The sequence below is a fragment of the Coturnix japonica genome, chromosome Z (genome assembly GCF_001577835.2).
Source record: "Coturnix japonica isolate 7356 chromosome Z, Coturnix japonica 2.1, whole genome shotgun sequence".
Classification (NCBI taxonomy): Eukaryota; Metazoa; Chordata; class Aves; order Galliformes; family Phasianidae; genus Coturnix; species Coturnix japonica.
The window spans coordinates 33,830,927-33,855,286 of record NC_029547.1 but is presented as its reverse complement, the minus strand read 5'-3'; the positions used below and the strand labels follow the sequence as shown (position 1 = coordinate 33,855,286).

The window sequence follows — 24,360 nt, the reverse complement described above, 5'->3', positions numbered from 1 at the left end:
AAGAAATAAACAGGCAGTAAGAAAAATTCATGCTATCATACTGGCACTTAGATTCCTTCAAAAATGTGTTATGTATTGTTTGAAGAAATTGAAATCTCTGCATTTCCAATTCTTGGGTTTAGCATTTTCTTCCCTTGAGAGGCAGCAAAAGCAAAAATAAACATTTCAGTAGTAAAACCATGTGATCAGCAGGGTGGGTGCATCTCATGTAAATGTCTGTGCACTAATGCATGTACATAAGAACACTTCTACCGCAGTCTTTCTGTAGATGTCTTACACAAGTATGAACATAGTCACTTTTTTTTTTTTTTTTGGGGGGGGGGGGGGGGTGGGGCGGGGACACTAATCCACTTGTATGTTTTCATACTCAGCTGTGTTCACTCCTTTCAGCTTACTCTTCCAAAGCTGGGTTTTGGTGGCATGTATCCTCATGTATCCTATTTTCTTTTGGCTGACAGTTTTCCAAATTGACTTTCTTTCACCATTTTGAAGCTACCTAAAATTTGTTTTATTCAAATGTTCTGCCAAGGGCATTCTTAACTTAGAAAAACAGAGATGTCCTAGGTTGATTGGCATTCATATTCATGGTATCATATAACAGTTTGGATTGGAGGGGGCATTAAAGATCATTTAGTTCTAACCCCCTGCCATGGACAAGGTAGCCAACCGCCAGCTGTGGCTGCTTAGGATCCCATCCAACCTGGCCTTGAATGCCACCTGGAATGGGGCATCCACAACTTCTCTGGGCAACTGTGCCTGTGCTTTATCATCTTCTGAGTAAAAAAATAAAAAAAATTAATATGTATTTATATATGGTAGTGGTAGGAATGTGGTAGGAATGCCGCCTTGCAACATTGGGGCCCTGGGTTCGAATCCCCCCTGTGGCGCAAGTGGTAGAAGTGCCGCTCTGCTACACAGAGGCTCGAATCCCAAGGGGTTGGACTCGATGATCTCTAAGGTCCCTTCCAACTCGCACAAGACTATGATACTATGATGATATATATATATATATAAAAATCTACTCCTAATGTCTAACTTAAATCTCCTCTCTTTTAGTTTAAAATCTTAAATACCTATCGCTCCACTGCAATCAGCTGTTCATTACAGAAGAACATCTCTACAAGGCACTCCTACATGAGCTCCAACATGACACGCAGAATCAGAGCGTGGTTGAGTTGAAGGGATTCCCAAGGTAAATTTTTCATTTTTTTTAACTGCAGCATTCTCTTTTTGGTATGACAGATCTCTCCACTGAACAAAATATTGGTGAATCTTGGCAGCAGTCATCTAGCTTTGAAGCTGTACTGAAAAAACTGCCTGCTGTTGATGAAATAGTAAGTCTAATGGGGAAGGCCTTTCGTAAATACATCATTCAAACTAGTTACTCTAACAAATCTACAATCAGTAACAGTTGCAGATTTCCCAGGGCAAGGAGATTCAATGTTTTCCTCTCCTCCTTCATGAGCTGCAGCTTGCTGTATCAACAGGTGCAAGATGAGGGAAAGAAGCGCATAAAATAGAGTATTACCTAGTGAATACCTGTCCAGTCAAATGAAACAAAAGTTCTTCTTGGGATTTCCATGAAATCTGAGAGCTCTGTCTGTGTACATGAAACAGTCATGGACAAGTGGACAGCAATTATTCCACTTGATCTAGTGTTGTTTATGCTCTCACGGACCCCATAGGAATCCATTAATAATCTTTTTTTCTTTTTTTTTTTCTTTCTCTCCCCACAAATTTATAATTAAAGTTGCTGATACCATGGTAACCCTTCTCTCCCACAGCAAAACTGGATGTGTTTTAGCAGCCAGGTTCCTGATTCAAGTTGTGCCTGGAGGCTGCAGCCTTTTTTGTGCAAACTGGAAATCACAGGTGTACAACTTTCTTTTGAGTGCTGCATTAATGCTACTCAAGTTCTACAGAAGTGACTCAACATCCCATAGGCCTGCCAGGATACATTTCTGGCTTTGCTACAGAGCAACTACTGACAGCCTTCTCAGTCCTGTCCTGGAGTTCAGGCAAGTAAATCTACTGATAGAAAAGATGTGAAAGATATTTCTGATTATTTTTATAGTAATGAAAAACATCTATCTTCCAGAATCAAATGAAGTTATGTAAGTAGGCATTCTGACATCGTTCCATTTATTTTCATCTTCATGAGTGCAAAATGTTTAATACTTCCTCTTCCATGTTGCAGGCAGCACTTTGAAAATGGCTTAAGTTCAAAGAAGCAAGAAGGGTGGTGAGTAAAACAGGATGGGCTGTGAACCTCACTTCATCTACCAAACCAGAATTCCATTAATTCTACAGAGATGTCAAAATTCATGAATTATTTTAGACTAAACTCATAAATGCAGTAAAACCACTCACTGCAAGGAAGTCTTGTTTCTAAATCTCTCAGAGGTCTGTGTTTTTAACCTCTTCGGAATCAGATGAATTATGATGCAACAGCAGACTGTTTGCATAGCCATTTCCCTCAGGACAAGGATAAATGTAGATATATCTTAATATACTTCAATTAGGACCATACAATCGTAAAATTACTCAGTTGGCAAAGACCTTAAAGATCATCAAGTCCAACCACAACCAAACCATACTACCCTAACAAACAACCCTCCACTAAATCATGTCCCTGAGCACTGCATTTAAACAGTTTTTAAACACATCCAGGGATGATGACTCAACCACTTCCCTGGGGAGCCTATTGCAGTGCTTAACAACACTTTCTGTAAAGAAGTGTTTCCTGATATCCAACCTAAACTTGCCCTGGTGTAACTTGAGGTCATTTCCCCTCATCCTGTCACCCATCACCAGTGAGAAAAGACCAACCCCACTCTTGCTGTAAGCACCTTTCAGATTTTGGGAGAAAGCAAAAAGGTCTCCCCTCAGCCTTCTCTTCTCCAGACTTAACAGCCCCAGTTCCCTCAGTCTCTCCTCACAGGGCAGTGACTGAAGCTGCAATGTACTGAATACTAAAAAGCATAGTTATCTTACATTTTAAACCCATATTACTAAGGAAAGGTGTGCAAATTGCTTTAATTCTTTGAAGCTCAAAATTTAAACCACTCCTGAATTTCCCTTCTGATCACTGTATACTGTAAAATCTCTGAGGGCTCATAGGCAGTAATACATTTTAACTTAATTTTGAACTCAGTTCTTGCAGTTCTGTGAACAAACTGGAGAATAAATACATTATTCCTGGTATCATCTAATAAATGTGTTCTGGTGCTTTGAAGAAACAGTAACCTTCTGAAGCCTACTGGACTTTGAACATATTCTTTTAATGGGAGTGACTCTGATCTTCAGGTTTTATTCAGCAGATCCCTAATGTGAACTGCACCTTTCTCCCTGCTAGATAAGAGCTGCCCTCTCTTGCCAGTTTTTGCTGGCAGGAATTACTGTTTGTTCACAGCTCCACAATTATTCTGATGCCTAAATAATTATAAAACTCTGACCCTACATGTGAATGGTTAATGGCAGAGAAATCACCAAGTAGGAGGTTCCTACCTTAACTGAACAGAGGTATATGCCAAAGCAGAGAAATAACAGTCTGTAATACCAAGGATGCTGATTAAGCTGTAAGATATTCTACCCAGAGTTTGTCTTTCTTTCACTGTAGATGTGTACAGATAAGAGGTACGTATGCAGAGGCTTCTAGGTGTAGAGCCATCCTGACTGGAAGAGTAAGAACAATACTTCATCATTTGCACTAACAGAGCTTCTATACCTGTATTAGAAAGCAAGAACCTCGAGGTTTCTTCTTCACCTGTAGACATTTCTAATGAAATCAGCTATGATCTTAGAGTCAGGATGTGTACTGCATAAAACGTAAATCATATTCCTAGATCTGATTAAGGTAAATAATACTTCAAATAATAATTTTTGGTTGTAATCATTTCTATTTCATATGTTATTTTCAAATACTAAAGTCTGAAGTCCTTTTAAAGTTAATTACTCAACCTTAATCTCTCTAACCAACAGCATTATCCTACAATGATTAATTTGAAAATCTTATCCTATAATTTTGATGTGAGGAAAAATCTGTAATGGATAGATCACTTAAAATTGTAACGATCAGTTAATTCCAAGAGAGGCACAGAATTTTGCCAAAGACTTTGTCAGTTTTCATAGTAGTTCCTTTATTAAGATTTTTAAGTATCAAAACCTTTGGATCTTTAGATATCATTAAAAAGAAAAGCTCATCAAAAATAAGAATTTTACTATTTTTTATAGCTTCTTTCACTGCTTTTGGTATTTCCCTGGGACTTCAGGGAAATGGGATCAGGGACATGATAAAATTAATGTATTTTGCTTTAAATGCAGTAGCTAGCATGATTTTTTTTCTTGTCAAACTGCACAGCATTCTCTTTTTCCAGTACATTCTTACACTGGAGCTGAAAACAGTGTAAGCCATAAACTTCAATATTTTATCAGATACTGATGCTGCTGATGGTAGATTGGCATTTTTCTGTAGAAGACACACAATTGCTTTGCCAAGTCTTCTTGGATGTCACTGTGGAGTTACTGTGACTAATACATTTAATCGGTGGTAAGTTTGAAGCTGAATTCATCATAAACAGAACAGTGTGATATACTCTTCTCATAATGGGCAGTACTTTTTTGTATGTGTCGTAGTTTTTACCTGTTTCATGTGAGCTTAGTGGCAATGTCTGGATATCATTGTTTAGAACAGATTTCATACGCATTTACTTTGAAATTTCTTCTTTTAGTGTTACTATGGTGGCAGCCAAACCTGTGTGGAGTAAAGATTCCTTTGCAAATGTCCCAGGAATTCAGAAAAACCATGCTTAGGGTTTTGCTGTGTACTTAATCCATGAGATTGAATTCATCTTTTTCCTTTTAAGCAGCTGTTTTCCTCGTTTTATTTTGGTAGTGTCATAATTTAATTGCATTTTTAGATTATTTTCTGTGTTTTACTTTATTGATTATCAATTATAATTATGCTTTTTGTTTCACAACCAGCAAGCAAGACTTTTTAATATTCTTCAAAGGCTTTTTAATTAATGTAGGAATTTCCTGTAAGTGGTAGAGATACTGGCCAGATTATTTAAATATTCACAGGTCTTGATAGTCCAGGAAGATTAATGACTCTGGGAGTCTTTTCTGAATTCAAGACACTTCTTGGCCATTTAGAACTTCTGTCCTGCAAATTCTCACTTCTGTTTAAATTCTTTTGTTTTTACTAGACGGGCTTATTGAACTGTTTACTTAATTGACTTCAATACTTTATATAATTTTCTGAAAGATTATCAGTGTTCATAGAAACCCGTTTAGAAATGTTTTCACAATTGTGAAAAATACTGTTAAAAGTTCTGTTTTTATTTCCACTAAATGTGTTTAAAGCAGACTGCAAAAATACCATCAGAAAATGCACTAAATGAAATTGCGGTCTAAAAGCAACAGGCAAGAGATATTTTTCTAATGTATTTGGCTTACTGACAGATCTTCTAGTTGATTAAAAGAACTGATGTACTATATTTAAAATTACATGTACTCTTTTGATATAAATAAATGCAGTTTACAGCAGATTTCAAATGTTTGCATTTTATTTAAAAATCACTAAATCACTCATAGCTCTGAAAAGCAACATGACTTATAAGAAAAAATGGAGTTGAAAATCCTATATTTGCATTTACAAAATAGTACAAATTTGTCTTACCAGTTGGAAATAGTAACATGGCACTGTTGGCAGGATGAATTTATAACATGACACACTTGAACATATTTTGTTTTGCTTCCTTGTCTTTCTCTAGACTCATGAAGTTCTTGTCAGACAACACAAGGCATCACAAATAAAGCACAATTTTCTATTAAAGCCAGTGGACTGATTCAAGAAATTACTATTGAAGAAAATGTTTAATTTCTGTAAGAGTGGCATCTTGCCTTTGAGGCTGAGAAACAAAGTACATCACTGTTGTTTCTACTTGGCCAAGATTTGCTTTATTTCAGATACTGTGTTAGAATTAAGCCCAAATGTACTTCCTACAATTACAGGCTTTTTGGTAAGTGCACATGCTGTCACTTGAATTGATAGCTGTAGAAAAGTAAATAAATTCTAGCTTAGATGTAGAATTGTGCTATATACTTAGCTAGTTGATGAGCACTTGCTTACATACTGCATTATGGGATCCTATGTTTTTAAAATCACTGTATTTTTGTTAAAATGTCTTTTGTTTAACTGATTCCTAATGCCTACTATGTTGAAAAAAAAAATTAATCTTCACTTGCAACAAGAATTATATTATTGTCTTTAAATGGTTTGAACTTAATCTTTAAGTATTTATGTTTCATTGTAATGCCCACCTTTCTAGCTAGAAAAGCAAATTAACTGAAGATGTATCTGTGCTTTTCAGACCAGTCATATAACCAGGTTTATAGGTGATAAAAGGAGAGATTTTTCTATTTAAGGAATCTGTAGAATTTCTTGTAAATTAAGGAACTACTAAAAGTACCTGGACTGACAGTGAGTTTAGAGAAAAAGATCTGAGAAACCAGTAAGATGGTATGTGGAAGTCTTGTAGCAGTATGTGTCTTATAAAAGAAAGAAAGAAAAATGCTCCAAATCTATGGACTGCATTTTCAGGCAGACAAAAACCTTTTAATGATAACAACAGCTCTTTCCCACAGAAAGACTTATGAGATTTCCAACTTAAAATGTATATCATGAAAGACAATTAGTCAACCCCAAAGGCCATAAATAATTCCTTCTTTGTTTTGAACTGTTTGAGGGGAATTTGTTCCACCTTTAGTTATTTATTATTTTTCTAGATTTTGTATTACTGGGGCTGATCAGAAAAATTGCCAAACATTTATAAAAGTACTGTAAAAATGCATGATTAGAGAGGAAGTTTGGTGGGGGGGGGGGAAAGATGTGAGATGATGGAAGAAAGGAAAGGAGTGACTGGAATGCCTGCTATGAGCATATACTATGACCATGACTTTAATTTTAAGTGACTTGAAACATTTAGGCTTTTTATCCTTTGAACTTGGAATATTTTGAAGCTTAATGCTGCTTTTTTTTTTTTTTTTTTTTTTTCTGTGTGTAAAACATAGGGAAAGATCTGCTCTCAGGAGAGTTCCAATTAAAAAGAGCAACAATAATAACAACAGAAAGAATGGCAAACTTTAGAATCTGACCTTAAAAGTGGCACTTCATGGACCACCACATACACGCTGAGGCGAATTCCTGAACAGATAAGTTTTGCATTTGTTTTTGCTATCTCTTTTCAGAGAACAGTATTAGTGTCATTATCATGCTCCTGGCAGTGAAGTGTAGAGAACTTTACAACTGATTCCAGCAGAAATGTCATCAGTGCACCAGAAGGACAATTCTGAGTATTGAAAATATGCATGATGTCCATTTGATGTGATAGATTTACACAAAATAAACCAGCACTATTAAAACTGTCATAGAAATGTTCATGTAGGGAAATGCCAACATGTCAACCTCACATCTGTGCCAAATTATTCTGGAAGCTATGCTGAGGAAAAGGGAGATGATATGAGACAACCAGTGTGGCTTCATCAAGGGCAAGTTCTGCCTGACCTGTATAACAGCCTTCCATGACAGTGTAACTGCAATAGTGGACAAGGGAAGAGCCACTCATGTCATCCATCTGGTCTTCAGAAAGGCCTTGGTTCACCACATTCTTTTCTCCAAATTGGAAATACATGGATTTGATGGGTGAGGAACTTGTTGCAAGATTTTAGCAGAGTAATGGGCAATAGCTCAGTGTCCTGGTGAAGATTAGTGATGAGTGCTGTCCCTCAGAGGTCAGTAATGGAACTGGTGCTCTTTATGATCACATTGCCAGTGGGACTGAATGCACCCTCAGCAAGATTGCAGATGTCACCAAGCTGTGTAGTTCAGTAAACATGACTGAAGGACAGGATGCCATTCAAAGAGACCTAGGCACAGTGGGCTCAAGAAGGCCTCAACAAATCCAGGCACAAAGTCTTGTACCTGGGTTGTGGTAACCCCTGCTGTCAGTATAAACTGAGGGAAAAGAATTAATCACAGGCTTGATGAAAAAGTATTGTAGTTTGAAACAATTTTTTCATGACAGGGGACCTTCTACCTCTCCTAGCTGTTCCCACCATGGGGAAAGAGAGACCAGCAGAGAAAGTAACAGCAGTTCAGTTGAGATAAAGAGACAACTAATTTACTAAAATGGTAAATGAATGTGAGATAGTGCAGAGTAATTAGGAGGAATAAATCAAACAAACAAACAAGGAAGATTAAAGTCTCCAGAACTGCTCAACATTCATGGCTGGCAGGCCAAAGAGAGACAGTCCTTCTGGCTGAGAGCTGTTTTATATCCTGGAACTTGAAACCACACCAGAAGTACTGAAACTTTCTGAGAATCACAGTCTCCAGGAACTGCAGGTCCCTGTCAGACCTCCCTGTTTTGACAGATATATTCATGATGCTATAATATAGAATACCCATGGAAAATCGTAGCAAAAGTACTTGGTGATAGCAAGTGGGATGTGAGCCAGCAATACGCCTTTGCAACCCAGAAAGTCAACCATATCCTGGGCTTTGAAGGAAGCATATCCAGCAGCTTAAAGGAGGTGATCCTGCCCCTCTACTCTGCACTGGAGAGAACTCTTCCTGGAGTATTGCATCCAGATGTGGAGTCCCCAGTATGAGAGACATGGAACTTCTGGACTGAGTCCAGAAGAAAGACATAAAAATGATCCAGTGGATGGAACATCTTTTCTGTAAGGACAGGCTGAGAGAGCTGGAGTTTTTCAATCTGTAGAAGAGAAGGCTCCAAGGAGGCTTGATAGCAGCCTTTCAGTATCTAAAGGTGGTCTATTAGAAAGAATGTAACAGACCCTCTGGCAGGATCTGTTATGGAAGTACAAGGGGAAAAAGTTTTATTCTTTTACTGTAAGGATGGTGAGGCACTGGAGCAGGTTGCCTAGATATGTAGTGGATTCCTCATCCTTGGTGACACTCAAGGTCAGGATGGACAGGGCTCTGAGCAACCTGATCTAGCTGTAGGTATCCCTGTTCATTGTGGGGGAGTTGAACTAGGTGACCCTCAGCACCCTACTCGACTACAGATTCTATGATTCAACAGTTCTATGAAAATGAGTTATATAATATGGATCCTTTTGACAGAACTGCTAGGAGTATATTCTATAAGCTATTTTATATAACCCAGACCTGTTTTTTACTCAAATGATAGGTAGATACTCCTCTTAATTTCCAGGAATTATTTCACAGAGCTTACTAGCTAACCTCATCTTTTTCTTTACTTCAGGTTTCTGCAAGTGAAGCACAAATCCATTTATTTAGCAGCTGTGTTAGTTCCTGCTCTGTTGCAGGAACTAACATACACCCAAAGTATGATGCATATGCTTCACAATGTGTGGCATTTTGCTTCTGTTTATACTTGCTATATAATTATTGAATATACTTGTACTTTAATTAAACTCTAAGCATAGTCTTCAATGAAGTCTGCACTTCCTGTGTTGCATTCACACTTTAATTGTGCTACTGAACCTTGCTAAGAAAAAAAATAGTTGTGCTACTGCAGCTGTATGACACACTGCAGAAGGTTAGTATTAGTGGTAGGGGTAGCTGTCAGATTCAGTCTGTAAGACTGTTTAGTCTGCTAAGTGCATGTCTGCATAAGTTTTTGATGTGGGAGAAAGTTGGAAAAGAAATGAGAGAAACTGAGCGTGTGGTAACAGACCTGAAGGTCCCTGTGTGAATGAATGTTTTTCTTTTATATCAGTTAGCCAGAAGGGAAATATGACTTCTCGTAAAGAGTGCATTGCTACATCTGTTTTACGGTATTTTTAGTTTTACAGTTCTCATGTGGTTTGGAACAGCTGATAGGGAAGTGTTAAACAAAAAACAAAAACAACAACAACAACAAAAAAGACAATAATGAGCAGAACTATCTATCTGTGTAAAATAAAGTGGCTTGATAAATAAAGACTATGACAATCTCAGGTACAATTAAAAGGGCTTAACTGTAATGAAACCTCTGAATTCTGAACTTGACACTTCAAAGAGCTGCAGGAATAAGGATGGATGAATGATTTAGCTGGTAAAGGGAACGCAGAATGAGTTCCACTGCCTTCCTTGTCAAATGACTGTGATAGCACCATCTGGTGTATGTTCGCAGAATTTTCTATGTTTGGATTTACAGGAACACGCGTTTCCTTGTAGTGTATATTCAACAAAGAATTACAATTAACTTTAATGATTTGAACGTATTTTGAGTATTTTAAATGAAATTCAAAGAGGAATGTCTGTTCTGACAGCACAAAAGCAATTGTATTTCAGGCAGAACTGACCTTTAGAGGGCACCCTTTGCAGCACAGCCGTCCTCTAGTAACAAGAGTGTCAGTTCTTTTTTGAAGTAGGCAGTGTAAGTCCAAGTGATCTCCTCACATTGCTAATGTCCACGGATACTATAGAAGGAAAAATCGAGCTTGCTGACTAATTATAAGACTGTCTTACCATGTTTATCTCTGTCCACAGTGTAAGGAAGCCATTGTAGGCTGGTAGTAAGTTATGGAAATGCAAGCAATAAATGCCACATTTGTCTCCCTATAAGAAGCCATCAGTGTGGTCATCTTTGGAGAGATTTTGTGGTGAAGCTATGGAAAGCAATTCTTTAAAATACTGTTTGGACGTGGGTAGTGACTACTTCTTCTGCACTGGGGTTTGGGTCCAGTCCTACTCAGTGAAGGACAGGAGCTTTCATTTCCATGTCTTGTTTCATGATCTTTTTGCACTGTTACTCACTCTTCAATTGTAAGTAAAGATACTTGGACTCCATGGCTCAAAAGGCAATTTAGAATACAGTAGTTTGCTCTCTGATATTCTCTGTGGGAAAAGGTCATACCAGCAGTTGTATTCCAGTTCAAGGAAGTGGTAGATACCTGTTAAAAGGGCCACATGACGCTAGTGTTCAATTCACTTTAAAACACCTAGATTGCATAGTCTAATTAAATGATTACTTTAATCACTGTCATGGTATCGCAGATCCATAGAATGTCCCGAGTAGGAAGAGGGCCCTTGTGGATCATCAAGCCCAATTCCTAGCTCCTCACAGAACCAACCAAAAATCAGACACTATGTCTTAGAGCATGGTCCAAGCATTCCTTGAACTCTGTCAGCTTAAGGCTGTAAACACAGCTCTGCAGAGCCTGTTCCATGCCCTCTGCACTCTGCTGAAGAACCTTTTCCTAACACCCACCTGGCCCTCCCCTGACTCATCTCCATGTCAGTCCCTCGGGTTCTGGGCCTGATGCACCCCAGGATATGGTTGGCCCTTCTGGCTGTTAAGGTACACTGCTGATTCATTTTCAAGTTGCCAGTGCTCTATACATATAGCCAGAGTTGCCCCGTTATGGGTACAGAATGTAGCATGCATTCCTGTTACGGTTTTATGTATGTATATGTTTATATATGGGAACCATACTGGAACAATGTCTTACTCAGAAACAGCTGATAACTTATTCCCAGTAATGCTCTGGGAGGGCTGATACCAGTCATCACAGGTAGGAAATAGAAGCATTATGTGGAAATACTGTGAAAAACTGAAACAGTGATAACCACCTACCTTCAGTGTGCAGTCTGCATGTGCATATTGTTTGATCTTTGTTCCTTGCTACTTGATAATGAGCTGAAACTACCAATTTCCTGCAAAGTGATGCTTTTGCTAGCATTGTCACCATTCTTCCTCTAAATAACTGATTCATCTCAGTAGAAAGTTAGAATTTAACTTTTTATTTAGTTATGCAAACTGTTCACAGATGTCAGTTTAGACAAAATTATTTATATTATACCCTAGGTTACAGTACTTTCTCTTCTGAATAAACAGATTTTAGAGAAAGACAGGCTTCAAATCAGACTTGCATTTCAAATGAAAATTTGTTTCTTTTTTATTAACATTTGGTGCATTACTAAAGTCAGTTTCCAAAGACAGCATAATTCTGCCAATATACCGTTTCTGAAGGAAAATTCTGTTTCAGCCTGTGCATGCCTTCAGATATCCTGAAATTATCTGTCATTTGGTTGTGTTTTTACTATGGTAGAGCTGAAATATACTAAGCATCATGTTCACGAAGTGTACTGCAAGTTAAAGCATACAAACTAACAGTAAAAGAGTTTAAGGATTCTAAGAATAGCCGTGCGGTGCAGCCTCTTTAAAATACAATACTTTCTAAAAACTGTTATTTGCTTTTGTGATTACAGAGATACAGACTGTATCTCTGAAGGAGAGGATTTCAAAAGAAATGTGAAAATATTTTGTGTGTTTTCACTTGTTTCTACTTTCACCTTCTATAATTCAGTTAAAATTTCATTTAGTTCAAAGCAGTTGGTGTGACAGAGTACTCCTGAATATCATATTCTTGACATAATGAGTTCAGTCCTATAGGTAATTAGAGGTAGTTGAAACAAAATTAAGAACTAGAGAGGGGAGGGGAGGGAAAGTCAGGGAAGGACAATGCCATTGCTCATCACTCTGATGCAGACTCATGCCCATCCAGTCCCCCAGCAGCAGCATTTCCTTTAGCTGACATCCCCCACTTCCACTGCTTAGCATGATGTCCTATGGCATATGATATCCCTCTGGTACATTTGAATCAGCTGTCCTGGTTCCGACCCCTCTCAGCTCATTGTGCACCCCTAGCCTCCTTGCTGACAGGGCAGCTTGCTGACAAGGAGCAGACAAGCCCATGACACTATGTAAGCACAGCTCTGTAACAGCTAAAACATTGGTGTGTTGTCAGCCTTTTTTTCATCCTAAGTCCAAAACACAGCACAATAGTGCTGACAATGAAGAAAATTCAGTCTATCTCAAACAAAACCAGGAAAAATGATTTCACGAAAATTATATTTTCAAACTGAGCAGGGCAAGTCTGCAGTTACCACTGTGCTAATGAAATTATAAACTGTGGTATGGCATCATGCATGCATTTAGGATTATTGAAGCATTAGCATGATCATGTATCCATAATTGACCTCTTTTGTTATTTATGTTGGTCCTTGTTCACTTCCAGAATTATCTTACATGTCTTTTGATCTTTTAAACCTCAGAAATTAGGACCTTGTCTCCAGTTCCATACCTTTGCTGAATTTCTGATGACTAGTGTCTCAGAAGTTGGTTTTAGAATTCTGATTCCACCTCCTGTTTCTCCTAATACTCCTAATACTGCACTACGTTTGACTTTCAGTTTCCAAAAGCAGGTGTTCCATATATCAACGAGACTTAGGTCCAAATCTTTCTTATACTTCTAATTTGTGTGTGTGTGTGTGTGTGTGTGTGTAATTCTTTGTTTGCATGCAAGTGTAAAATTTCTATACAGCATAACAATTCAGAACATAATAAATCACTCAGAATTCATTTATGTATCATACATACACTCTGCTACATCATAATATATGTTTCTGGTAGATCACTCTGAAAATCTTCAGTAAGTCTTATCATCTATAAAACAAAATTGTATTATATTTTGTCCCAATTATTTGTTTCATTTTGTCAAAACTCAAAAGATACTCTAAACATAGCAACATAGACTTTGCTTTGAATCTGAATAGTAGATCTTTTAAGTGTAATGGCTCATTTTCTATCTGTCCCAAAGGAAACAGGAGAGGTTTATTAAAATATATTTGTCGGTTTTTATAAAACCAGAAGATGGCAGCAAGAGTTGTCTAGAATTTTGTATCACTAAACCACTTCACACCTTCAGAGCAAATCAATATCCTTTGTAATGCAAGCATTTGCTTTGAATGTGGTACATAACAGAAAAGAGTAATTTACATTTGCATCAGTATCACTATTCTTACAAGAGGAAGTAAGAAGGCTAATCCATTTCAAACAGTTTAATCCATTTGAAAAGACTAATGCTGTGAGAGGTTGCCAGTGTGCATGTGCCAAACAAATAATGCAATGATTTGGCTAATAGGTTCCCTGATAATACAAAACCACCAGTATAACAATTAGGTGTGCTTTTCGGGGTGGGGGGTGGTTATTTTTGGGTTGTCTCACCGCCACCTCTGAAGATTTCCACAGCACATGTTTGGAAATCAGATTAGATTTCTGAATATAGTTTAACAGTAGTTAAAAGTATTAATGGGGACAGGGACTTTTATGTTGGGAGTTCCCAGTGAGGGTGGTACTGCCATGGAAGTTAGTGGGAGTACCTAATACTGAGGTCTGATTGTCCTCATTGCACCAGACTGTTTCTAATTCTACAAACTAGATTGCAATCCAGTTTAAGACTTGAACAACTGACAGTCAAGTAGTCACAGGAGCAATGTTGCATTGGTTGGAGTAAAGTTTTTAAGAAATGAGACAAGACAGACATGTAAGACAAGACAGAGTACAAAATTAATACTTTGAAAAGTGCGGTTTTGAGATGTCTTAAATTTCATAAAACTGGTCAGCAAAGAAAATTAATTGTTATGCTTAAATTTCCAATGGTCATTGAATATTATTAAAAACTGAATATAAATGGTTTCCAAAATTGCGTTTAATTTAGGAAATCTCACAGCATTTTTATGCAATTGAACCAAAATTCTAATAATCATTCTGAATCAGAAGCACGTTAGGTAGAAATCAGAGTTTAGTCAAGGACACAGTTTTTCTGCTAAACTTACTGGTTGGTTTAATTGACTGCTTCTTTGGTGAATTCCACAAGAAAATTCACTAGATTCCTATTATTATGAACAGACTATAGTATTAATTTTAGAACAAAGTAATTACTTCAAATAAATATGCAGATTGAAGAAAATATTGTTCTTTACCTTTTAATGCACATTGTACCTCATTTTCCAAGTCTACCTGAAATGGTAAGTGGAGAAGGGTAACAGAGAGTAATTAACACTCTGTTCCAATTTCACTTTCAGAGCTGCTACAGAAGACATCCATTTCCAGTAGTTTGTGGGTGCTGTCAAACATAAATTACCATTTAGTACTTTGTTGACTAACTCAGCTTCTTTGAGAAGTGAAGCTTTTATCTACCATGATAGGTACACAAAATGCACTCCCTTACTTGAGATACTTTGTAGTGCTGCTGTTCAAACAGCAGGAGAAACCTGAGCTTCGTAATTGAGAATGAATGTCAAGTATTGTCAAGACCCCTCTGTTCATAAAGCTGATAATACTTTGTGTGATTACATTTGTCTCTTTACAGCTGATAAGGTCTCCCTCTTTACTATCAATTGACAGAAGAACATTTATTGTTCAATTGCTGGCACAACTACACTTAAGAGTTGTAGCATTTGCTCTTGAGGATGAGCAGCTCTTAGCAATAATTGAATTGATTTTGAAGAAATATTATTTTTATTAGGAAAAAAAAAGTAATAAATGCAAATCATTGAAGCATGAGAACATTTGGATTCCTTTCTTTAATATATGAGTGGTGAATTTTCATTTCTAATAAAGCTTCTCACTCTTTTTCTTCTATTTACTAGTTTACCCGATCTGTCATTATCGTTGGTACTTTCTTAAATATTTTTCTTAATCGCACTCTAATTTCTTTGTAAGCAGTGGAAAGTAGATACTCTTGAGATTGATTGACTGCTATAAATTTCTCTCTGAACAGCTTAACTGGTAGAGAGATAATAATAATATAAACATATAAACAGCAAATCATATAACCAGTAAACTGGTTTTAAGAATTTTAACAGCCTGAGAAAGCTCTTCTTTTGAATTTTTAAAAAATTATTATTATCAGACATGCATGTCAGTTGCTTTGTCTGACCAACAACGTTTTTGCCTCTTGCAGAGCTGCTGTAAGATACTGTAAAAAATCTACATCTTCATGTAGTCTACAAAAGTACCATGAATCTAGAAAGTCCCTTCTGCGAATATTAAAACACTTTTGGATTTTCCCAGTGCTGAATCTATCACAGGAAGGAGGTAGAGTTTAGAATATGTATACAAATACATTATTATCTTCTGCTTTTTTGTTGGCCTGAGGAAATCTCAGGTTTGCATCACAAAGCGCTTTAAAACCTGGGGGTTAGGTTTGCCATCTCTTTATAATAACATACTTCTTCATTTTAAATACATTTCAATTGCCCACATCTCAATAATGCTCCACTGTAATCTAGGAAAGAATTACACTTAGCATACCCAAATGGGTGCCTCCACACAGGGACACCCTTCTCCAGCTACATCCTGTACAGTCTGTTTTTTCATTCCCATTTCTTTTATCTCTTCTTCAAGTATCTTACTGGAGCTGTATTCTCCCAGGATGCTATTAAATACTCAAGCAGGGTTCAAGAGCACAAGTGGAGTTATGTCTTATAAGTCCTTTAAGCTATCTCTAGCTTCAGTGTGTCTTTCTTCATCCAGACTGGATAAACTGTGTATCCAAACTGGATAAAATACATGGCATATTAACTGCAGCAATTAATCTCAGGTAGATGTGAGACTCTTATAAACATAATGTATTTTGAAACAAAATACATTTGAACTTAATGTTTTGTTCAGTATCTTGTATTTTTAAAGTGGAAGTAATCAATCATTATTTTTGGAGAAGGATCACAGTACAGTCAAACTATTGAGTTACATCAGAAGATATGTTATGCTAATGGAAAATTCATAAGGCAAACACCTTGACTTCTCGGCTAATCCTTTTTATTTTGAGCACTCCCAGTTTTCAGTCTTTTTCTGTATTTCCCTTCATTCCTGGCAGTTGCTAAGCCAAAGAACTTTGTTTTTGTTTTGTATTCAAAAACAAATTCTGGTTAACCAAATTTTCAGAAATTGCTACTGAAATACATTCAGTCACATGACTTAAGAAAGTGTTCTTCTGCAGCTGTTAAACTTTATAGACTGGTTTGAAATGATAAACTTGTAAAAAATCTAGCATGGATAGAAGTACACATAATACTCCTTCATTTTTCCAAGTTTTCTATAGTTTACTATGCATTATGATGTGAGAGGAGGGGAAAAGAAAACTAGTCTTTATTTTGCTTTGAATTGCAGTCTTCAGTGTGATGTACATTTCGGTGCAGCTATTTGGCTGATAGAATGTGTGTAGTTTCAACTATTTTAATGTACCTCTCATGACATTTCACCAGGAACCAAATTACACCTTGTTCTGGCAGTAGACAAAACAGCCAGACATGACAAGTGGGGAGAGGCATGGTCATCGTCCGACACAAATCTTGCCTAAGTATTAGTGACAAATATGTTAGTTAAAAAGAAATGTGGGTTAGTAAATCTTTTACTTTTCTTTTTCCTTTTCTTTTCCAAAACCACAGTTGCCAATGGCTTGGCTGGAACTGCAGAAATAAGAAAACTAATATTACACATTCCTGTGATTCCTTTTCAGTGAAATGTATCCTGGTCATATTTCAGGATATCATGATCTAATACAGACTTCCGTTGAATTTTCTGTATAATTATCTTCTGGCCCAGGGAGATAGTGGAGTCTCCTTCTATGGAGATATTCAAGACACACCTGGATGCCAACCTTTGAGACCTATTGTAGGCTACCTGCTTCAGTGGTAGGGGCTGGACTTGATGATCTCTTGAGGTAGCTTCCAAACCTTGCAATTCAAAGACAATAATAATTTCATAAAGATATATAAAATGGCTGTGCTGAAAGTAATGCCTCCTATTTTGTTTTGTTGACCCATAATGTCAGAGGTAGATGTTGGTGATGACACAGTAGAGGTTGACCCCTCCAGCTAATATTCCTTTACATTTTGATGCCATGAGAAAGATGGCAGCAGGGAGGCCCTGACATTGATAACATTAATTTTCCATATCTATTTGAGCAACTTTCAACTTTTATTGTAAAGTGAGGGACTGAGACAAAACTGAAGAAGACTTTAGTTGTTAAAAATTGTTTGAGGCCCATTGAGCAGGAACTAGGCTGCCGAATAATGCAGACAACATAATGAACTGGTGATAAATGATCCCAAGTGGGCCCCTGCTGAGTGCCAGGAGAATATGTTTATACAGTAGATTTATTATCTTAACATCTTTTTGCAGTGACCTCCAATTTAGACAAAATACCTGAAACATTTATAATCTGTGTGGGTTTTTTTGTAACTAATGGAAAATTGCTTTGTTATTTATCTAGAGCAGCTGTGGGTATTATCATGTGGAGAATGTAGAATTGGTTTGCTAAACTCTTCTGTCAGGTAGGTAAAAGTAATTAAACCAGATTTGGGGTGTGAATCTCTGTCAAATCTGTTATTGGATAAGTAATTAAAGCTGCTTATTTATCTTTGGGGCAATAAACCCAATAACTTCTGCAAAGTTAGTGCTTTCTGGCTTTTTCTCCTTTTAATATTAAACCTTTCTCTGCAAATGCTGTTACTACTATTTGTTTCACATCTGCATTTATCATTTTCATAAAGAAACACAAGTGATTGTAAAGAGTTGCTTAATGCAGATCATAAAGATATACAAATAGAATTAACAGGTGTTTCAATGCTTGAATGTGTTAAATCATTAGCTTTATGATAGCTGCTCGAAGGTTCCTACACCAGAGGCAGTGCAGAGGTAGAAGCTTCATTTTCCACAGGTACAGTGTAATTAACATTCAAGAAAGCTCAATTATCTGTCCACTGCTCTATTTCATCTTGCTCCCTCAGAGGATTTGTAGATGTACACAACATTCCTTACACAGAAAGTCCTCTTCAGTTCTCAGAAAGACGTCCTTTCCAGCAGTAGGACACTTGACACAAGTAAATAAACGAATAAATAAAATGAATAAATGTAAAAATTGCAGTAGCATCTTTTGCTAAGTAATAGTTCATCATCAAAACTGCTGGACTTGAATGTTTTCAGTGAGTTCAGGAAAAAAATATTCTTCTAGTTCTCTTGTATGCCACAGTCACATCTCTTCAAATGTATGATATTAGTTCTATGATTTTAGATTTACAGAGAAAATATGTTGCAGAACATTTTATCTTTTAGCAATATGATTTAACTTTAGTACTTTTAATATTTGATTCTCTTTCCTAGGCTCAGAAATATGTACCATAATCAAAGGATATATGTAAGACCCACAGTACCACTGTCTTTTTGCTAACATATTTTTCTGCTAGAGCTCCAAAAAGCAGCAGACAGCTGAGATCCTGAACACAAGAAAGATATGGACATACCAGTGTGAGCCCAACAAAGGGCCATGAGGATGGAGCACCTTTCCTACAAGGAGAGGCTGGGAAAACTGCGGCTGTTCAACATGGAAATCAGAAGGCTCAGGGGTTGTTATCAGTGTGCAAAAATACTCGATGGGAGGGAATGAAGAAGAGGGTTGTAGATTCTTCTTAGGAATGTCCACAGACAGGACAAGAGGTAGTGATACCAGCTATGAAATTCCTTCTGAACGCAAGGAATCAATTTCTACTGTGTGGGTTGTCAACTCCGGCTCAGGTTTCAATGGGACCTTATGGAATCTCTGTCTGGTGAGATAACAAACCTGACGGGACACAGCCCTGGGCAACCTGCTAACAGCTGACCATTTTTAAGCAGATGGTGGACCTAAGGAAGTCCTTTCCCTCAGCTGATCTGTGAATCTATTATTCTGAATAGTGTCTGGAAAAGGCAGGAGCAACACTCTTGGCCTGACTGATAGGTAGTTTGTATGTATCCATGTTATTGTTTTCTGAAGAAGAAGCTTAGCCACTAATTTATCTGGGGAGTAACAACTGAGGTATATATAAGGGTCTGGTCTGGTGAAAGAAAGGAAAGAGTGAAAGTAAAGGATACATTCTCAGTTCATTTTTGTTTATTCTGCACATGGTCATCACTGGTTTTTGCTAACATGACACACATTTCAGCAAATTAATGATATTCTGCAAGTTCACATGAACCCGTACATACTGAACAATTAATGAATTTTAGTACTGAAATGAGATAGTGTTATTTTGTGCAGCACTTAACATGTATTCATAAATAATCATGCATACAAACATATTAAGTCACTTAAAACTGTAATCAGTAATTTTCAAGTCCTGGCAACCAGCAGATTTCAATTGGAATATACCATTTGGCCTACTTGGCCTTAATAAAATTTTCAAAGAAGGGGCAGCATGTGCTTTTTAATCTATTTCTTGATGTCTAGTAGTAAGTAAATGAACACGAGTTTGGTGGGTATGACAAATTAATATGCACACTGACAACTTATAAACACAGTATTGCTTAGGGAATTACTATATGAATATACACAAGCAATTACATGTTTTAAATGATTTATTTCATTTTCTGAATAATATACCACTGAAGTGGAAACTGATAAAAAGGAGAATACAAATAAAAATATTATATCAACTTTTTACTGAACTTATTAAATGGAGGCCCTCTTAATGAGGAAATTAATGAATGAAGCAGCTCATTATGGATAGGCATTCCTTGTGGTCGTTAAGAATTTGTCACCATAGACCCGTCATAGTCAGTTTAATTATGATTAATGTCTTATCTTGAATTCCATCTCCATTCATGTCTGAGGAATAAATGCAAAACCTATTATATGATCAAAGTTCATAAAAGAGGGTAAGCTGCTGATGGCCTAATATTTTATTCATCTTCACATTCATATTTATCATTTTTACGAGAATGAAAGGCAATATTACAATATTTTTGAAATTTCGTTAAGTACATAAAACCTCTTGTTCTTCCCAGAACCAGGATCTTGTGTTCAACACGAAACATCTTAACAGCTTTTTCAGATGCAGATGCCACTGTTTGATGTCAGTTTGAATAAAGAGAAAGATTATTTTTGTCTCTAAACTTTACTGTAGGACTTGCTATGCTGCATAATTTAAAACATTTTTTATTTGGTCAAGACTCTCATAAACACCAGTGCAAATTGTACACGAGCTGCAATCAATGTTTAGATTGTTACTTGTGTTGTTTTTAATCTGCATATGTACATGGAGTGAATGTAGGGAGTATGTTTTAATTAATTTATATTTCCAAAGGCCTGTCAGTCATCAATAGTCCATACTTCCCATTATTTGATGCTCTATTTGATCTGTTAAATCTTGTCCACACTAATAGCTTAGTCTGAAATAGTACAACTGTGTCTGGCTGTGTTATATTGGTTACATTAATATTATGAATTCAGTCCTTTATTTTCTTAATGACACACGCATCAGACTTTCAGTCTGTATTTCCTCTCCAATTTTTTGAGTACCTAGACTAATTTCAGAAAAATCTTTGTTTTGGTATAGAATCAGAGGTGTCAGAAGTAAGAAATCTGAGTGAACTACTGAGATTCAGATTAGGTGGGGGTATGGGGACTAAAGGGTGGAAATTTACTGTGTTATAGAATTAGCATTTCCAGTGTTCACAGATAACTTTATCTTACTGAATTACAAAAGTAATTATTTTGCTATTTCTAAGAAAAAGACCAGGGCAAAATATGATATTTCTTAAACAATTTAATATGAACTTTGTTATAGGAGGCATATTTCTTGACTAAAGCTTCCAAAAATGCCAATTCTGTAATATGGTAGTGTACTTTTTTTTTTTTTTTTTTACTTATTATTTTATTTATTTTCTTTCACTGCACTGCACTTAGTTCCAGAAATTAATCAGTGCTCTATAGCCTGGGCAGGGTAGACTCCATCCTCTCTAGCTGCAGAAGTCAGACAGGAGTTAGGCAGATCTTTGGGAGCAGAGGGCAAGGTTGCTAAGTGAGAAAATGAAGTTTTCAGAGAATAGGACTATATTCCATTTTGTTCTTTTTTTCTGGAGCCTCTGAGGTGTTGCTGAGCTAAACCACAAAACCAGCGTTATCACCTGTGGCCATTCTTTAATGGTTCCTGATACTGTAAGTACTTCAATTTAAATTTGCATCAAAAGAGAACACATGGGATATTTTGGAAACAATAACAGATTTCTCATCTAATTCTCATCCATTCTAGCATAAGCTAGCAGTTGTACAAACAGAAAATTGCAGTCTTTTAGGCCCCTTGAAAGAGCCAGACTCTATTTGTAAGCAAAAGTAAACGTGTAACTTCATTTTCTTGTAATTGCTAAACACTCTTAAAAATTGTTACTGAAATTCGAATAATGAATGAATGGAGTCTTATCAGATCATTCACTTTAACATTAATGACCTTTTGAAGTAAGTAACTTTAAAAGTTGCGTTATTTACCTAATTGAACTGCTTTACCTTAATTTGTTTCTACTGGGTGAATGTAAGCTTTAGTTACAAACTTTTTGCTGTTCTCGATGGTATTTAAAGTCGTCTTTGACAACACCAAAACATTATGAGTTCTATTCAACTAGAACGAAATGTGTATGAGTCAAGGAAGGAAAAAAAAAAAAAAAAAAAAAAGCCTAAAATCTATCAAGATCATAGAAAGGAGAACACAGTAGAACTGAGATCCAGGAACACATTCTTTCCTCTGCATTTTTTTCCATTTAAAAAAATGAAGAATTTCTATTTTCTTTGCCATTTGAAGGCCATCTCATCTCACTTCAAATCCTGGGAATAACCAGAGGCAAGTTTACCTCATCACTGTATAAGCCTGTGAAGTCAATATAAATAGCTTAAGTGAAGGATTTGAAAGTCCACATTTTAATTACGATTTCCCATAGGTATTTGGGGTCATATGTTTAAGAGTGTGTGATGTTCTTAAAAGCTATGTCTTTCAGCAGTCTCCACTACTGACTTCATGAGTCTGCCCTTTAGAAAAGCACCCTCTATCATATTTATGATGTTGTCTTACTTAAAATGGATACTAATCCAAGTCTACCCAAGGTTTAACTGTACTGCTATGACTGTCATAGCACTGAACCCCAAGGGGACAGAGTAGACCTGAGCAGCAACTTCTGTGCTGCACTGATACCTCACTTCCAGATCACACTAAAGTCTTGGTGCTCTCTTTCCCTCTGTATTTCCAGAGTACTCTCTTTGTACGGCTGCTTCTCTGTTCTCATTCTTGTCCTCCTGCTTCATCTTTGCTTAGAGTCTGCATGGTATTGCTGCTGACTCTGCTTTTGTCAGATTTTTATGTAGTTTTTCCTCCTGTTCTCAAATGCATCCCCTTGTGTACACGATTCAAGCTGCCAGTCACAACCTGTAACAACTCCACTTTATTCACTCTGCCTTTAAAACTCACTTTGACTATTTGGCTTATAGTGATTTTTAAATAAATGCTGACTGTGTATTTTAAAATATCATTCAGCTATTTTTATTTGTACAAAAGGTGTTCAGTTTGCCTATTGTTATTCCCTTCCTGATCCCTTTCCTTAGACAATAGGCTCTTCACATCAAGGTTGTATTGAATACACTGTGGGTGTTATACATACCATTGCTGGAATTGTTTTAATGTCAAAGTAACAATTATGTAATTGCACCACCACCACTGTACTTCTCTGGGAATATGAAAAACATTGGGGGGGTTTGGTTTTGGTTTTTCTGTTGATGCATTCATGCAACATCCTTTCTGGGTAAGTGGACGGGAGAATGAAAAATAACAGAATGCAAAGGGAGACTCCACAGTCACAGCCACTGAAGGAGGGTTTACTGTACTGGCAAAAGTACGAGTGACAATTCCTGCATGCCTCACCGGTGTCACTGGTACTCAAGTTAGGTAATTTTTTCACCTTATGAATAAATCGAACAAAGCAAGAATCATCAACACAACTGGATAACTGCATCCTTACCGTTCAGTCCTCACTCAGATAGGAGCTCTGTTTTTCTGCTCCATGTTTACTTGGGCTGTGACTAATTTCTGAATTGCTCTGGTTTTGCCCTGGCACCTTTTTATAGATTTCTGTGAGCACAGAAAGAAAAAGGAGAGAGAACAGAGAATAACTAGACATAAGCATTCCATTATTAATAGAGTTTACATAGGAATAAATTCACAAAATAATGTAAATGCCTAAGGTTAATTTTGATTTTAAGTGTTAAGTGTCCCCCAGGGTCTTTCTCCATTAAGCAAAAGTTTACCAAACACAGTTATAGCTATGATCTCCAAGCAGGGAGAGCAAGTGACCAAAGCAGAAGACCTTGGTGGAGATGACATATTCAGCCATTAAGTGAGAAAGAGGTAGCAGCCCTATGGAGGCACAGGCAGTTCCCAGTTACACTGATCTGCTCCAGGGAGCAAAAAGCAGCTGTGCACCTTTCTGCCAGTCCATCCCTTTTCCTGAGCTGCCACTTCATGCATGACAGACACTGGATCCTGTGCCTTGCTAACACAGTCCCTAGCCAGCAGCACTGCAGGTGTCATAGCATGATGGTGCCTGCAGAGCTGTTGATTTTGCTTCTTGATCGTATTACCTTATCTCATCAGTTTTGTTCCTCAGTAAGTACAAATAAATATATCTCTATATACAATGTTTCTATTTTCATATCAGGATACCAGTATCCTGGTTG

The 24,360-nt window shown here is 36.9% G+C and overlaps 1 long non-coding RNA gene across 2 annotated transcripts; it reads left to right on the top strand.

Moving 5' to 3' along the window:
- Positions 1-2,878: 2,878 nt before the first annotated feature.
- LOC107306213 lies at positions 2,879-22,310 on the top strand. Of its 2 annotated transcripts, XR_001552041.2 has the most exons (3): positions 2,879-4,549; positions 5,775-6,023; positions 7,075-22,310. It is a non-coding gene; the product is annotated as an uncharacterized LOC107306213 (long non-coding RNA). The 2 variants fall into 2 exon arrangements; XR_004305634.1 differs by having other exon boundaries at positions 2,879-6,023.
- Positions 22,311-24,360: the final 2,050 nt, after the last annotated feature.